Genomic DNA, 5,713 nt, shown 5'->3' with positions numbered 1-5,713 from the left:
TCACTGTAAGAGCGGGACTGTTGTGTTTTTTTAAAGAAGCATATAAAACCTCTCGAGCAGTCATCTCAGTCTGGAGTCTCAAATAAAAGGGCTGATTTAAGTGCATTAAATGCATGCTTATGCAGAAATATTGATTGGATAACTGGCTTTTTTAAAATGCAGGATATATCACTTTCTCCCATTGAGGATGTGTGTGTGTGTGTGTGTGTGTGAGGAGGTGTTGGCCATGTGTTTGAATCTGTGTTTTGAATGTGAGGCTGCAGCGATGATGTAAGTCACGGTGCCTTAATCCATAAGTGGAGAAAATGAGATGCTGGCAGGTTGAGAAGGAGGTGGTGGAGAGATTAGCTGTAGCTGTGAGGTTATGCTTCTCTGTGCTGATGACTCACCTCACAGCACATAGAGGAAGCACTGCGACAGTACTGAGGTGTGACTGTGTGTGTGTGTGTGTGTGTGTGCATGTGTTTCATTCCTCTTGTTCTTCTTGGTGCAGTGCATTCATGGGAAGAGGACCTTCTCTGTGAACTTCGCCTCTTTGTTTGGTGCAAAAGTAATAAATCACGGTGTTACAGCAGTAGTGTTTCTTACGGCTTTCGTCCAGGTTTGTCTCTTCTGGGAGCAGCCTCTGAGTCCTACAAACGAGCTTTGATTTTGCTGTAGAGAGTAAAGTGGACGAGAGAGTCTAAGGACACAAGAAAGAAGGGCAGCCCCGTCTGTCCTATTTATGTGCTGGGAAAAAAGTACTTTAGTGTGTTATTAGCGCACACGGGTGCCTGTGCGTCTCTGTGTGAACGTGCTTGTGTTAGAGTGTGTGAGTGTACAGCGTACAATAAAAGAAGTCAGCAGTTGGTTCTCATGTGAGAAGGGTAATGATGGGGCAGGCTGCTCTGAGCTATTACCATGAAGATGCAGAGGGGGGGATGCCAATGTGAAATCAAAGTGCTGCAGAGGAGTGTGCATGGGTATGCAGTGGGCTTCAGACTGCAGCACAACCACTGACCCACTGCTGTCTCAATGCTTCCCCACTGACACACTACTACTGGTTCCCATAAACAGTCCTTATAATGTGTGTGTCTATGAAAGAGAGAGAGCGAACAAGGCTTGGTGTACGTGTGTGTGTGTGTCTGTTGCAGCCTCTCCATCCACTAGTGAGTGCTGTGTCTTACATGCCTGATAATGATGACCTGTAGCGTTTTATTATTCAGGAGCGCTATCTGAATGGCGTCCTAGTCAATGGGAGGTGCTGGTAGGATTGTTGTAGCGCAGCTCTGCTCTGATGATAGCATTTGTGGTGCATTAGTTGAGTGTTGACTTGATTCAAGAGGCTAACAGGAAGCAGCAATGTCACAGCCAAGACTCAACGTAGACATTTTCTGTATATGAAAACTGATTTTCATTAACTCTCGCTGCTTTCATAGTGTAGTTCTCAACAGCACCAGATGTTTTCAGAGAAAAAGCTATAATAACCCACTGTACAATCCCGGCTCAGCACCAAACAGCAGACAGAACACAGAGACTATAGCTGGTGAACATAGAGCAGCAGCTAAAAATCCAGATATTTCTCTCAAGAGTAAGTGGAGACCAAAAACAGAGGTAAAAGAGAGTGAGTATTGGACTTACATTAATCAGGTGACAATATTGCTCCGTAACAGCTGGATGTGAAACTAAGCAATTGTTTGCTAAAATGTTGACCATATAAAGTGTAATGTGATGGTATGTCAATGCTGTGAAGAAAACTTGTTTCTGCTGCCCCCAGGTGGCCAAAATAATAGTTTAAAACCCTCTAGAAATTAAAAAACTGCTTACAAATTCAATTTTGTCAACTAACCTAACCAGAGCCCTGTGTATGTGTTTAATTGTTATGTACACTTAGGTTAGGAAACCGCTACTAATTCCCAGACAAAATGTGTCCTCAATTGTTGTGGCCCTGCTTATTGCATATGCTTTTTAAACTGTGCTGATTCCTTTATACATATTCTGTTTCAAACCCAGAGATCGGTAAAGACTCTGCACTTGTTTTAAGTGTATACATGTGTATTTAAAGTGAACTGTTATTGTTTATGTCAAAATTTAAAAAATGTTTTTAATTTCAGTACACAAAATTTAAAAAATGTTTTTAATCTCAGTACACAGATCATTTTATACACCTTCTTACACCTTCAGGTAGTGCATGGAAGTATTTTTGGACATATGAGCACTAGATGAATTAAGGTTCCTTTAATGCCCTGAAGGGTTTTCTGCTTCCAGTCACCCAGAAGTAATTAACTGGCAACCACAAAAAGAGCTGTTGTAAATTTCAGAAAAGGCCTGGTGTTCATTCTCTGTGTATTATATTATGCTTTGTTGAAAATGTAATTTATAAAATACCTATCTATACCTAATAGATATCTATTTTATAAATGGGGGCATTTATCATTGACTCTTCCAAATTAATTTCATCAGATTTTTCATTTAACAAAACCTCACACTGTAGTGTATTTAAAATGCAGTTCAATGTTTACCCTAGAAGAAGAAGTTTACACAGTCAGTACTGTAGGCACACACTGTGTGGGGGATACTTCCATCCATGGAGCATTACAGTGTTGTGGGTGCATACATTTTTAGCAACAATGGCCACAGAGGGATTCGCTCCCCTGACACTAGCAGTGTCAGCGCCATGCTCTGCCTGTTCAGCTGTATGGTGGAAATCTTCTATAGGACACAACAGTTGCTCAAGTTCATTTTCAGGATGTGCTTCAGTCTGATTTTTCACACAAAAATCACACACCTGATAATTCCTTTATCATATAATGCATAACAACAATTTTTTCTATTAGTAGTGTTTTTGTAGTGCTCATGGAAGATAAATATAACATCCTTATCCTCCTTTGTCTGGCCTCCGCCGACCTCTTGTACTGTTTAACGTGTTTGTTTAAGTCTGCCTGGTCTGGTGAGAGTGAGTAGTGCACTCCTCTACTCAGGTGAGAAGGCATCTCTTTCCTCTAATACTTTAAAGTCTAGACTAATCGACTTACTGAAGCTTATAATGGCGCCAGTGTGTCAGTCTATTGACTGAAAAACAACCCACGCCAGTCTCTGTTTGCTGCTAATGACAGGTGGTGTGGGCACACTTCACTGAGACAGAGCTGCTGTGTACCGCACCTACAAACAAACACTAAGTCTCAGACACTATATAATCTGCAGCAAAACTGAGAAACTACTATTTTATTCTTTCTGATATTTAGTCAGCACTACCAAAAAAACTTAAAAACCTCTAACAAGTCATATTTAGGCCTACAAAAATCAACAGTTTTTAACACAACCTAAGCTCTCTAATAAGACAAAAAGGTGGAAGGAACCTCAGGACACGTGTGGATAGTGCACAAGTGGGAAAAAGACAGTGACAATATAATCCCATGATGGAATTATAGTAAATCCAATATAAATGTAATAAATCTATTGAAAGAAGTTCAATAAAATACGTACAAAAGGTATCGCCAGTGGAAAAGTCCAATGAAATTAGTTCAATAAAATAAACCAATTAATATGTCCCATTGCAGCTGTTCACATCCAGATAGAGGAGGGAGGGGTAAACTGCATGAAGCTGGTGATTTTGGCATCATTTTCATCCTTGCTCACCCATCCAGGGGATTTCTAGAATGAAAAAAGGTGATTTCATACATTCATTCTGGACATTTACATTTGCTCTGATCATTCCTGTGACAATCTCATTCATTGTAATAGAAAGGCCATGTTTGAACATATATTTGACGATGCAACTTAAAAATAAAACTGAGTGTAACAAATTTCTATGTAACAATGAAATCTGGTTTATTTAAAACGCATCAGGGCACTGGATGTATTGCGTGCATAGAATTAAAACCTTCTTCGGCCACATCAATCCCTTGGAGGTTCATCATTGACCTCAGAAATATCAGTTTGATGAAAAAATCTTTTACTCCAAAGTAGGGATGGGGATCGATACCCGGTTCTAATAGGACCCGGTTCCACAATTTCTCAAAACCCGAAAATCAATAAGGTCTGAGCTTATCGATACTCCTGTCGAAATAGCGGGTCCTATAATGTACCCTTATGTCTCGAGCGTCAAATCTGGTTTTACTTGAAACGCGATAGATAAGAAACCTAATGTTTTAAATGATGGCACCGAAACGAGCTATTAAATGGCCCGAGACTGTTTATCATCAGGCTGCTGCCGCTGCTGCTCTCTGTCGCCTCCTACACACACACCCAGCTGCCAGCACAGAGAGAGGCTGCACCGTCGCGGTGGAGACGGTGAAGTTAAGTTAGATCCAAACTATTCGAGTTACTGACAGCTACGCTCGTTACTGTAAGTACGTGAAATAAAACCTTCGCGAGTAAAAAGATAATACTTTATCAATACATCTGTCTTTAAGGTAAACATGTAGAAAGGGTTAATTTAATAATCTCTGTCCTTAGTCTGTCATCCTGTATGTTTTATTCAAGCACAGCTAACGTTAACTTGGCATTTGTCAAATGTTACAAACAAGCTAAATAAAAAGCTGTCTGTCTGTAGCATAGACTGGTCTGTAGCATGTCTGTAGTCTTAACATTTGGCACATTGTTAAAAACTCAGCTGCTGGCTGAGACAAACCAGCCGATCTGCAAAACAGCAGAGAGGAGGAGGAGGAACTGATACATACTGAGTTTTTATTCTTTCTAAACTTCACTCAGGATTGTGATGTCACATATTTGCTTTATATAGTGACGTGACATTAATGTTGCTGCTATAGAACGAAAATTTAGCTCTATTTAAAATATTAAATTCTATTCCTATATATAATTTAAAAACAACCAGGTAGAAACTTCAATATTTCTTTAGTCATCGCAAATGATTTGTCACTTCAATATCAAACAATGTTATCACACATACCGTGCAGGCCTACCTCATGCCCATAGGGTCCGGTCTTACTAAATAGCCATCACCAAACTACAGTAAAGTATTGATAGTGGTATCGATAAAGAATTGGATCATTAAGCAGTCTCAATAAGGGTATCAATATTAATAAAATTTAACGATCCCCATCTCTAATCTAAAGACACAAAATATCTGGGATTGATATTGATGAGTTTGCTCTATTTGCTGATGAAGGCCACAAGGTATGTTTGAAAGTTCCTGAAAATATGCAGTAAGTGGATCTGGATAAAAAAAACATTTTTCAAACTATACAGTATATTTTTAAGTATCTATTTTTTTTAAATACATTTTAAGTTCCATTCAAGTGTCCCAGGAAGCCATGACGAGTGGGTAAGGTGAAAAAGTTGGTTGTATCGCTAAAAGCAAAATGTGACAAAGTTAAAAGAGACTTAGCGAATAACTTACATGAAGAGTGTGACTTAAATTTCCACTGAAGCTCTTCCAGTGGAGTGACGAAAAATGGCAGCTGGAGAAAACATCAGATCTGTGTGGAGACTTCAGCTTTCTTTGAATTAACACATGAAACAAACATAAATGCCATATTTCCATCATATTTCTCTTGATTTGGTTCATTTGAGGTTTAACCAGCTCTTTTAATCTTCTTCTTCTGTGGTTTAATGTTCTAACTAGAGAATAAGTGCCACCAACTGTTAATGTCAATGAACCGAAACCATGATTCATTTGATTATTTACACCTGTGCTTTCCCTACTGTGACATGTCAAAATGTCTTTTTGCAGAACAGGATGTGCCCACAAAATACCCCCCACCCCCCCAAA

At 39.3% G+C, this 5,713-nt stretch overlaps 1 long non-coding RNA gene across 1 annotated transcript; it reads right to left on the bottom strand.

The window, feature by feature from the left end:
* Positions 1-2,097: 2,097 nt before the first annotated feature.
* Positions 2,098-5,441, bottom strand: LOC123962284. Its single transcript, XR_006822893.1, has 2 exons — positions 5,342-5,441; positions 2,098-3,633 (listed from the first exon to the last, which is right to left on the bottom strand). It is a non-coding gene; the product is annotated as an uncharacterized LOC123962284 (long non-coding RNA).
* Positions 5,442-5,713: the final 272 nt, after the last annotated feature.

This window comes from Micropterus dolomieu, linkage group LG22 (assembly GCF_021292245.1).
Source record: "Micropterus dolomieu isolate WLL.071019.BEF.003 ecotype Adirondacks linkage group LG22, ASM2129224v1, whole genome shotgun sequence".
NCBI classification, from domain to species: domain Eukaryota; kingdom Metazoa; phylum Chordata; class Actinopteri; order Centrarchiformes; family Centrarchidae; genus Micropterus; species Micropterus dolomieu.
Note: the sequence above shows the minus strand (reverse complement) of the source record. Positions and strands in the feature narration are given on the sequence as shown.